Here is a 12930-nt window from a genome sequence, read left to right on the forward strand (position 1 = left end):
TCTCCTGTGAACCTTGCAGAACTAGCACTCCTGAAAGAAGGGATATTGCGAAGGCATGGCTTAGCCACAGCCTGAGGGGGATGTTCCCAGAGTGCGATTTTCACTCTGCAGCGGAGTGTGTGCTGATATGAAACTTCCTGGCAGATTAGAACTGTGTACCGACACTCTAAGTAGGTAGGAGACGAGGTACTGGCAGTAGTAAAGTTGTAAGGAGGGGGCGTGGGTCGTGCTTGGGTAGCTCAGTTGGTAGAGCATTTATCCGCGAAAGGCAAAGGTTCCGAGTTCGAGTCTCGGTCCGGCACACTGTTTTAATCTGTCAGGAAGTTTCATATCAGCGCTCACTCCGCTGCAGAGTGAAAATCTCATTCTGGTACCGAAAATACAGATGAAATACCTTCTGCACCATCCAAAACTTTTCGCCCTTTAATATCCGTTGGTAAGTTGTACTGTACTTACTTAAATTCTGAATCTGTAGGTTTTGTTACAGAAACTATATTTAATATGTAATGGATTTAATTGTGTATTTATTTGTGAATGTGTATAATCGATCCTAATTATGTTGTAAACATGGTAAATTGCTGGGTAATGGCAAAGGGAACTTTATTTTAATGTATCGATAGCAATGTTGAAATGGGGGTAGCTGTGCCGTTGTTTATCTTCGCCTATGGAGAGTCTGCATCGCGTTGCGAGCAGACAGGAAGCAGAGCAGATTGAGTCATGAGAGAGTGCCGAAGTGTTTGCTGGGCGCTGCCGCAGACGAGGAGTGTAGCTTTTATCGCGCCAGTGTAGGCGCACCTAATTCGTTAAGCCGCGTGTATTGAGAGCGCGGTAGGAGTGAACAGGCGGAGGAAGCTGATATTCTAACTATTGCCTGTCCCGTAACTATCCGTGGCTCTAGAGACGACTCGTGGTTCTCAACCAGCAGCAGCAGCAGCAGCAGCAGCAGCAGCAACAGCGGAAGCTCAGCATTGTCATCGGCTACATTCTTCGTCGTCTGCAGAGTTAAAATCTTGTAAGACTCATCTAATATCGCACAGGCATTACCCGGTGGGATTTCTTTCGTAAAGTTTAATTTTCTTGAATAATAACCTGCTACAGTTAAAATACTTGTAGGGCTTCTGCGTTGTCATTGTCCTCAGACATTACTACCAAAGAGGGTCCCCCTTTCTTTTCCATGCAATCACTGAGTGCCCTAAAAATATGAAAATTGATTAACTATTTACTGCCAATTTTGCTTTTTGCTGATGACCAGTTTTAGTCTAAGTTTTGCTGCCTCTGTAACTGTTCATTGTTGAACAGAGGCTTAACTAATTTGCAATTTTGTGTATTAACTTCACTGGCAAATCTAGTAACTAAGGACAAATCGCAAATTAAGAGTGCACAATTTCGTCTGTTCTGTATTTAGTTTAGCGTGTGACTTTCTATGCCTTGGTACGTACCTTACAACTGTTATGTTAAAAGTAACTTACTCATTTACTTAAAGTAAATTCAATTCTATTCTATCCTTGAATACTTAGAGGTAAATTGCTTGCCTTTTTGCATATTATGCGTTACATTATACTGAGGTTACTGAAAGTCATTCTTTACGAAAAAAATGTCAGTTATAGTCATTTATTTATTTATTTAACCAACAAATTGATTTAACTTTACTTTCAAAGTTTGGTGTTTCAGATTATGTAACTGCAAACTCAGTGCTTTCTGATTCATTTATTTTCTCGTGAACTGTTGTGTTGTGAAAAGGGGTGACAACCTTCTGTTGACATGTCAGTGATTATTGGCTTAAATTTTTTTGCCATTACCTTTTTTTAGATTCAGGATATTCATTTCCCTAGTGGGCTGGAGACCAGTTAATTATCTCCTTTTTCTAATAAGTAATTTTTGTATTATCAGTATTTTTTGTATTAAAATATTATGGAGGGGACAGTATACACTTTCCTGCCACTAACCGGTTTTGTTTTCCTTCGGTAACGATAGCCTTACTTACAGTAAAATTTCGTTAGGCCTACACGATCATGGGCGATTAAATCGCAATCCAGTAGGCCCATTAGGAGGGAGGAGGTCACGCAGTTTTAAGGATCATGTAGATTTACGTGGAAAATCTACACTCCTGGAAATGGAAAAAAGAACACATTGACACCGGTGTGTCAGACCCACCATACTTGCTCCGGACACTGCGAGAGGGCTGTACAAGCAATAATCACACGCACGGCACAGCGGACACACCAGGAACCGCGGTGTTGGCCGTCGAATGGCGCTAGCTGCGCAGCATTTGTGCACCGCCGCCGTCAGTGTCAGCCAGTTTGCCGTGGCATACGGAGCTCCATCGCAGTCTTTAACACTGGTAGCATGCCGCGACAGCGTGGACGTGAACCGTATGTGCAGTTGACGGACTTTGAGCGAGGGCGTATAGTGGGCATGCGGGAGGCCGGGTGGACGTACCGCCGAACTGCTCAACACGTGGGGCGTGAGGTCTCCACAGTACATCGATGTTGTCGCCAGTGGTCGGCGGAAGGTGCACGTGCCCGTCGGCCTGGGACCGGACCGCAGCGACGCACGGATGCACGCCAAGACCGTAGGATCCTACGCAGTGGCGTAGGGGACCGCACCGCCACTTCCCAGCAAATTAGGGACACTGTTGCTCCTGGGGTATCGCCGAGGACCATTCGCAACCGTCTCCATGAAGCTGGGCTACGGTCCCGCACACCGTTAGGCCGTCTTCCGCTCACGCCCCAACATCGTGCAGCCCGCCTCCAGTGGTGTCGCGACAGGCGTGAATGGAGGGACGAATGGAGACGTGTCGTCTTCAGCGATGAGAGTCGCTTCTGCCTTGGTGCCAATGATGGTCGTATGCGTGTTTGGCACCGTGCAGGTGAGCGCCACAATCAGGACTGCATACGACCGAGGCACACAGGACCAACACCCGGCATCATGGTGTGGGGAGCGATCTCCTACACTGGCCGTACACCACTGGTGATCGTCGAGGGGACACTGAATAGTGCACGGTACAGCCAAACCGTCATCGAACCCATCGTTCTACCATTCCTAGACCGGCAAGGGAACTTGCTGTTCCAACAGGACAATGCACGTCCGCATGTATCCCGTGCCACCCAACGTGCTCTAGAAGGTGTAAGTAAACTACCCTGGCCAGCAAGATCTCCGGATCTGTCCCCCATTGAGAATGTTTGGGACTGGATGAAGCGTCGTCTCACGCGGTCTGCACGTCCAGCACGAACGCTGGTCCAACTGAGGCGCCAGGTGGAAATGGCATGGCAAGCCGTTCCACAGGACTACATCCAGCATCTCTACGATCGTCTCCATGGGAGAATAGCAGCCTGCATTGCTGCGAAAGGTGGATATACACTGTACTAGTGCCGACATTGTGCATGCTCTGTTGCCTGTGTCTATGTGCCTGTGGTTCTGTCAGTGTGATCATGTGATGTATCTGACCCCAGGAATGTGTCAATAAAGTTTCCCCTTCCTGGGACAATGAATTCACGGTGTTCTTATTTCAATTTCCAGGAGTGTATATTTGCAGAGCCACACTGAGGATTAGGTAATTCCGATACTTTGCACATTGTCGAATGTCACTAGATTGGTGCCGCAATCATAATATTTAATTGTAAGTAATCTGATAAATATGTGGCTTGTTTCCTAGAACGACACCGCTTGGAATTCAGGGCGAGTGGCAGAGGTAACTGGTAACCAGACCGTACAGCCATTTCTAGCTTAAGGCGGCAGCAGCTGCTGAGCCTCTTGAGCTAATGATGTGGGGGTGGTGATGCAGTTGACCTCACTGTGTCGCCCTCTGGGCGGATGAATAGCGAACTAATAGTCAATATGTCTTTGGCAGCGTTCATGAACCCGTGTGTTGCGACTGTTATCCTATGTTTACACGGATATTTGAGAATCACTTCCGCATGATCATAGAAGTGTTCTCTCTATGTTGAACTATTCTGTGGTTTGGCTGAAGTACTGGAGACTTCCTCTTCCTTACCTTCAAAATGCAGGATTCTTACCTCTGTGTTTCTTGCTAGTATGAGGCCTGTGGTTGTCTAGGCTGCCCTGCTTCATATTTGAGAATATTCAATATTGATCACTGACAAGTATTGGCATTGGATATATTGATAACATCCGAACTGCTATCACTCCAGTTATCCTGGACACCCGGCTGTAGACCTAGCACGATCGCTGAGAATCGAATCCACGGCAAACAACTACCAATGCGCGACTCTCTTACATGCGGTGTTGCGTGTGGTTACTGGGAAAAGAGTGCGGGGGATGTATGAGTGTTTTAGTGATCTCTGACATCTAATTGTGACAACTACGGAATAGAATGAGGATTAAGTGTGTGGTGTTTATTGTTTCTCAATAGAGTCCAGTGGACTCTGTCTTGCAGCGGAAAGGAGGGAGTGGTGTTCGTTATTGTTACTATCCTATCTCGTGGTTGTCCCTTCTTCCTCTTCCTCCTCCTCCTCCTCCTCCTCCTCCTCCTCCTCCTCATTCTTCATCCTGATGTACCTGCGAGAACCAAATTAGGGATCATGTAGTGCTTTAAAAATCAATAGTAAAGTCAAATTCCCGTTTGCTCAATTTATTGCTTCTGATAGTGGTATTGTGAGCGCACTCCAGTCAAACCCCTGCCCCGTCTCCTGCAAATTGTTTAAGGAAATAGCGCAATTGAGCTGAAATTTGAAATTTTCAGCTACCTCCAACGTAATGGACTTCCTGCCAAACAACCTACCTGTGCCAGTATTCACCATTAGGATCAAGGAAAAATCTGAAAGGGGGGAGAGTGGGGTTTGGAAACTGGGCAATTGCAGGATCGAATTCCAGAATTTCCCTGCAAAAATACCATTCCTAGTATCCACCAATAAGAAGCATGGAGAAGCTGTCCCACACAGACTGCATAAATTTAATTAATTAGTCAATTAATTTGATTGAGTGGGGTAGCGCAAATGCACTACTTCCAAGTCATCTACAGCCCTGTTTTTCGGTGATCTACCACAACTACTTTGTTCAGGCTTGGTTCCCGATGGCATGCAACAGACAGTTGCTCGGCAAGTGGTAGTCACCTGAGAGAAAGAGAGAAAGAAAGAAGAGAGAGAGAGAGAGAGAGAGAGAGAGAGAGAGAGAGAGAGAGAGAGCGAGCATGTGTTTTCACAGGAATTTCTCAGGTATCAATGTCAAAGAGTTGCCGACACCTGACACTTTGTCTTACAAGATGTAACCAGGGGCCGCGGGGGAGGGGACGAGGGGATCTGAGGGAGGAGGGATTGTGGATGTTGCTTCTAACAGCATCCTCTGCTGATGGTATTGTGAACTAACTAAGTCAGCATTTGCACAGCAGAGCGAGCACATAAAGCAGCAGCTACCACTGACGTGGTATGGAAGGTGTGTGCTGGAGCAAAACACTACGTTGATCTGGTATCAAGCTCACGCCGACATCTGATGCTTTGTTCTAGCATTAAGTAGCAGGGGACCGGAGGCTGTTACCAATGGCAGCCAGGCACTCCCACAGTCGCTGCCTGCTGTTCAAAGCTTGTGCGAACACAACCCCATCATCACCCGGTAGTCTGCGAAAGGTGTGCACGAAGCATCAACTGTGTGCAACTGGAAAGTTGTCTTTTCGCCAGATATGTTTATCGCGATCTGTAACAGTGTCACTACATGCAGTGAGTTACGTTGATATCGATTTCGTTACGGAATTCCTAGCGCGATCGGAGAAAAGCGATCTATTTACATGCTTAATTACTTTTTTCGATGTATTTTACAAGATCTGTATCTTCCAAAACAATGGAGAATGATGAACGTTTCCCGCCAAATAAAAGAGAGAACCAACACCTGAAAACTTGACTTTATAAATAAACAATATATTATTATATCCTCTGCAATATAGTTGAATTCCCTGTCATGGGATGATTCCAGTCTACTAGCTCAGCGATTTTCCCGCCAGTTTTTTTTCTAGGAGGGGTGGGGAGGGAGGGGGCGTTGGGTAGTGGCATTATGCACTAGCTCAGTCGATCCTTGTATGTCAAGGTGAGCACATATGCAAAAATTTTCCAATAAGACAACACCTCCGAGCTGCAGCAGTGAAATTACATAACTAGGGCATGTAGTTGCTGGACAGGGTAATACTTGCACCTATCATACCAACAGCTCTGCACAGACGGAGTGATTTTCCCGCCAATTTTTTTCTCTGTGGGGAACAGGGAGTGGAGGAAGAGAGAGGAGGGCTGGGGGATTTCCCAGGAGAATGAGGAGATAATTAATTAATCAGTTTAATTAAACAGTCAATAATTTGACATCTAAAGTGTGCTTGTATTGGCGAGACAAAAGGAGTAGGTTGAGGATTTCTCAGAGAGGTGGTGGAGGAGGAGTGGGAGGTGTGGGGGGTTTCCCAGAAGGATGTATTATCCACAGGGGCTCATAAATCAACCCACAGGGGTCATAAACCAATTAGCATTACAACAAGTTTGCCCCTGAATGTATGCTTACCCCTTAATGTATACTACTTGTACGAACAAATTATCACTGAACGTACCTTGCCCTGCTATTCATTTACTACCTTCACATCGAATCCACATAGTGGATTACTGATGAGGGACAGTGTGCTGGCCAGTCTGGTTGTGAATACTGGGCTGGTACCCAAGTCCACCTCAGTTACACATTTCGCAAACATTTAAAAACTTTGGCTAACTTTCACACGCACATAAATAACAACACATGCACAAAGGGGTACATATACCCTGTCGACAAGGGGGCAATGATTTGGCGACAGACAGGCATGCCTAATCCATTATAAAACCTGCTGACCTTGCACCGATGCAAGACAAAGGCACCAGAAAAACAAAGGTTTTCAGCGTGTTTTTGAGACCTATTTTTCAGTTGTTGTGCAGGATTTTCTCTCACAATTTACTTTTCCATTTGAAGCTATATATGCAGCTCATGAAATTCCTTGTGATTGTTCATGTCTTTGAATTTATTTTTGTTTTTCATTTGTGTTGTGTGCTAGATGTGTTGTCAATGAAAGCAAATCTGAGGAAAACCGGTTTTAAGTGTATCATATTAAAATGAGAGTTAGTCATAATGTAAACACCTTCTGCTGATACTATTGCTGTGAATAGTTCCAGTGATTAAGCTTCTCAGTTTGCAGTATACTTAAGAGAGAAAAACAAATTGCTATGACAGCTACTGAAGAGGAGGGCCTCACAAATAATTTTCCCTGTGCTTTACCTACCTTACATGGGTGACTGTCCAATCTGCCGAGCACTGTTTGCAAGTGGGGTGCTCTCAGCCTTTGTGAGGCGAATTGAGGAAGTACTTGATTGAGAAGTGGCGGCTCCGGTCACACGCCTATAGGCTGAGCATAACATGGCGGTCGGTCAGTAACGTTTGTGTGTGGCAGTAGGCCCATATATTTTGTTAATTAGGTTTATTTATGGGTATACTCTCATTGGAATATTTACATATTTTCGTGGTGCTCCCGATGTGCTTCTTGGACAGGACACAGGTCTTCACACAGACAAAGAAAATATCGAGGTCAATTGTGCGTAATATCTTAGTAACACTGGTTTGTATTACCTATATAATTTGTTTTATTAAATTAGATTTTAATAGCTGGGTTATCATGGTATGCTGTAATTCATTTCTGTTACAACAATTTATATTTCTATAGCGCTTCTCGTTGGTTCACTGAATATAAAAGACATCATCAGAGGGAAATAACTAATCAATAATATATTCTCTCAAGTTATCTAAAACAGTCTGATAACGTTCAGGAAGTTCTTTGTTTTCACGACTATAGAAAGCTACTGATTCGGAAATGAAGCTGATCTCAATGTAAGTTAAAAACGCCTCTTCATTCACAAAGAAGTTTTCTTGATGGTTATTCGATGTGGAGCAGGAAAGATAAATGTTTGGGGGCACAAGAATAAATGCGGTACGTACTGCTTTCCGGCCACGCTTGTCTATAGAAAATCAGCAAAATGCAGATAGTTGTTCTCGTCCAGTAGCAGGACCTGATGCGGTTTCCGTGGTTGTCTTTCTCAAGGTGTCTCATTTGTGTGCAACAGATGCCAGTTTGAATGGAAACACCCGTGGGATGCAGTTCGTAATACCTTCTTTGTGCCACAATATGCATAAAACTACATTTTGAGGACTCACGTGGGCCTGTGCCTCAGTTATTTTTTCGTTAGGGCTACTTACTATTTTCTTTTTTCAAGTTAACACACGGTGGTTCAAATTCCAATTTGGGTATTCTGACTTAAGTTTACAGTTATGTCCTTAAATCGATTACGGCCGATACTGGGATATTTCCTTTGAGAGGGCATAGTCGATTTTCGTTTCCGATTCTTCTCAATCCTAACTGGTTCTTCGCCTCTGCATGCCTCCTACCTCGAAGGGAAGTTTAACCTATTCATCCTCTTCCCCCCCCCCCCCCCATCATTACTCTCTGAATGCAGCAAGAGTGTCACGAAAGTGGAATGGTTGCAGTTCATAATTTTTTCCACATAACGGGCGGACATAGTAGTAAACTGTAAAATGTCATTCATCAAAACCTGTTGATCTTCTTGAAGTGGAAAATAATTCACGTTGAAACGTTCCTACTTGCAACGAGAAACCCATTTTTTTATGTTATTTCTTGGATACACTCACGCCATACATGGTACAAATGTTTCCAGCGGGTTCTGTCGCTTGCAACTCTCTATTAAATCCAAACAGAAAAAAGATTACAAATTATAGACATTTTTTCCGCCTCTCGCTTAAACAACGTTCGTCATAACCTTCAACTATACCACATCGAATGAGTCACCGGAAGAATTCTAGAACCTCAAATAAAAAATGACGATTGATAAACATACATACATACAGAAACCTGCGTGACAGCACGCTAAACAAACTCTCCATGAACTTATGCACCAATGTACTATTTTCCACGAAATTTTGTGTGCAGTGACAGATTACATACCTCAATATTCTTCACGACAGGTGCTGCATGAGCAATGGGCACAACGCAGTTCGCTACACAATTATATCAGACGAAATGGGGTTTTTAAGGTAAAGATTATTTCGACTTTGCGTTTTCACTGTGTCACGTTTCCCACTAGACCATAAATACATACACCACCACAGCAGCTCAGATGAAAAGCTATAGTTCATGTAGAATACAAAAATCATATTCTCATTTGCGAAAATGGCTAAACCTTGGCTCTAATAGTCATTGGTGATAATGAAAATTTGTTGGGAGGCTGAGACTTTAACTTGGATCTTCCGCCTGAAGTGAGCGATCGCCTTGAAGGCCTCGGCCACCCGAGCACTCTCCCCGAATCGACCCAAAATTTCATCTGTCACCGCTTTCGTCTATATCGTTTACTCGAGCAGTTGCCTTGTATCCCGTAGAGGAGGTTAAAGTTGAAGTTCAGTTATTACGTATGAAATAGCAAATTGCAGTGCCCGTGTTGTTCTAATGTACTTTGCAGTGTCCTCCAGACATGCATGCTCGCGTCAGTCTGAAGGTGCGGTCTTCATCGTCACCAAGGCATAGTGCAGCCAAAGTTTAGCCATATTCGCAAATGCGAATATGATTCTTGAATTTCATGCGGCTGTCGATTCCTGCAGTGCCTGTTCTTTCAGACATGTATTCATATCTGAAGGATATTGCAAAATACATTGGAACAACAGAGGCACTGAAGTTTAGTAGTTAATATAGAAATTTCCACTTTCTACTGTGCTGCCATTTCGTGCAGATGGCCGTTATATGATTTGATTTCAGTGATTAGAAAATCTAGTCGAAAGTTCGCACTGGGTAACTAAGGTGGCTGGTGGATGGCGACGCAGACATCAAAGTAGGTGGATGTACTGAAAAGGCCGTAATTCAACCCAGGGAGTCAGAATTCTGATCCCGCGTGGAGCTCTAAAATCATGTGCCAGGTATTTGTGTAGCTCCGTGGTCGGTAGGAATGATTCTAGCTTCGTGCTTAAGGTCTGGGTTCTGTTTGCGCTTCACACAACCACTTTTAACAAGCATGAACAGACCCCCTTCACCTCTGATAACACCAGCTGGACAATGTAGGTTTGCACTGTGGTTCCAAATCCAAATTAAACATGGTTCTTCAGTACCGATTGCAGGGGAGTCGGTGTGGATGGGGCGATAATAGAGGCGGAAGTTGCGGCAAGTAGAATCTGTGTCGTCAGTAACCTTTATTTCACCATAAATTTTACTTTATTAATGAACCAAGCGTAATGTAAGCTCTCAGGGCACTTATTATTGTATTTGAGATTGAGATGTTGAAAATATTGGCACTGGACTAGATTCGAACTTAGATCTCCACATTCGCGGGATGTGAAACCTTCAGAATAGTACAGTGCCATCGCCGGCTGGGTAGCCGTGCTGTCTAGGGCGTCTTGTCACCGCTCGCGCGGTTTCCCGTGTGTGTGTGTGTGTGTGTGTGTGTGTGTGTGTGTGTGTGTGGTCCTAAGTTACTTTAAGCAATTGACCTCAGCAGTTTGGTCCCATAGTCGTTACCACAAATTTCCAAATTTCCAATACAGTGCCATCGTTTTGTTGTTTCCCCCAAGATACGTAATTCCTCGAGGTCTCCATGATAGTAGAGTGTCTGGGTTTAAATCCTGGTACAACACAAAAATTTTCATCATGTCATTTCAAGCTGTAGCAAGCTCACACCAAACCACGACAGTAAATATTTAAGATTTTTGACATGTCTTCGTGCGTTGTCAACAATGATTGGTGCCAGTTTCGACTTCAAGCCTGACACAGAACTTTTCATCGTCTTATTTCAGGTTCAAACATGCCACTCCCAGCTACTGGTGGAAATTAATTCGATATGTAACCTCTCATCATATTAAGTCAATAGGGATGATGTCTGTGGATTTCCCTGCCAGTCAGCACAGAACTATTCATCATGTTCTTTCTAGTTCTAACATACGCAAATTTCGCTATTGGTAAAACACATCGATATTTAACGTCTGTTCGTAGCTATAAAACAAAATTGATATGTGCCGAGTTCGAATCATGGTAAGGCAAAACTTTTTCGTCTCGTCATTTCAGTTTCAGTCAACTCGTTTTTGGTTCATATGTAACATATGATGGCGCTTAGTTAACAATCGATTAGGTTCTGGGTTCGAATCCCCGTGGAACACACAACTTTACGCTGTATCATTTCAAGTATGAACGTGTGCACGCTTTGAAGTTTGTGACTGAAAACATATTTAAGATCTTGCGTGGTTCGTTAACATGGAGAATAGTTGCTGGATAGCAACCGACGGTCCTGGTCCAGTATAAATACACTGCCGGTTGAAAAAAAATAGTGCACCGTTTTAGTGGTTTCCCGTTCACTCAGCATTTAGTGTTGCAACAGTGCATATGGAGTACATGCAATGATTACGTTTACAGATCAATAGCACCCCTTTCAAACTCCCTCAGATGGCTGTAGCAAGCACTAGCGCGGTTGCGTGGAACGGTTGCCTGATGGCTTCACACGTTTGCACCGCCCTGAGCCTTCTGGCTGTGAGAATTCCCTATTAAAGGGTAGAGACAGATAGCACTGTGGTAGTTATGCCACTACACAATCGGTTGGTGGACGATGTTGAAACCATTATCGGTACATTTACTATCCTAAAAGAGGCATATGCCGTCATCGGATCAAAATCGACGTTGTCTTTCCCGATGTACTAATTTTTCTTTCTGGTAGTGCATTTCCTTTGCGGAATATCTAGTTGAAACCTGCTGATTGAAATTTTACTTATTATAATAAACTTGAATTTACAAGAATTAAAGACTATATCGTCTCTAATAACACGCTTCCTGATAGTTTCATTCTCATGATTAATTTGCATTTGGACCGATTGTCATACAGAGCTATGTTCTCTAGTGGGGTCTTGTAGTAACCATTTTTGTAGTCAGACGACTGTATCGAAGAGAGATTGGAGGACGCAGAAAACAATTACGTAATATCGGTTGTATATATATATATATTATACAACGGAATGCAGTCAGGTCATTCGGATACTTTTGCGCATGATAGCACCTTTCGTACTTCTTGTTCTACGGGTTCGAGGTTACTAATCTTCAGCTGATCCTTGATTTCGGATAAACGACTTTTTGTATTTTTCTCAATATTATCGATACGGTTCTCTGCCTTTTTGATGCGCCCTTGATGTTTGTCACATTCCCTGCTGAAACCATGTTGTAAAACTGGCATCTGATTTAACTGTTCTTCCATCTTATGAACACTAATTTTCGATATTTCCTCTTTGGTTTCCTTCATTGTCTTTCTTGTTCTTCCATTATTTCCTTAGCTTTCTTCTTAGTCTTCTTCATGTCTCCCCCATTTCATCTTTCAGGTTCTTCCTTGCTCTCCTATCAATTTTTTTCAAAAATTCTGAGATGTTAAATTTTCCACCTCCTGGCGATGAGGCGCGTGAAGTCAGTTGTGTATCTCTTTGAAGTGGTATGTCGTATACAAAGAACTTGCCACATGTTTCCTGAAAGGTATGGGAAGAGTAAGCAAGATGAAATTACACCACAGGCCACAGGTTAGATCCTGACAGTGGCAAAACCTGCTTCATTAGAGGAAGATCACTTCTACATTTACATCTCGCTGCCACCCAGTGTCAAATCCTGCAATGAAATTGATGTGCGAGCTAGGGAAGTAGAGTTGGTTGTATTACCACAACCAACATATGAACTAAGATGTCTCCCTGGATGAATGCAATGAAATCATAAATGAATTGCCACATGGAGAAACTGGGATGGACCCGTTCTGTTACTTAATATCAAGCGGCCAGACCGTAAAAACAGGGAAATGATAAACATTCCGCCCACCAAGAGAGAAGGGAATGCAGAGATCGTGCAGGTGGATATTGATGGATTAGAAGAACTGCAGAATGAAGTAAAGCAACCCAGAAAGG

This window comes from Schistocerca piceifrons, chromosome X, assembly GCF_021461385.2.
Source record: "Schistocerca piceifrons isolate TAMUIC-IGC-003096 chromosome X, iqSchPice1.1, whole genome shotgun sequence".
NCBI classification, from domain to species: Eukaryota; Metazoa; Arthropoda; class Insecta; order Orthoptera; family Acrididae; genus Schistocerca; species Schistocerca piceifrons.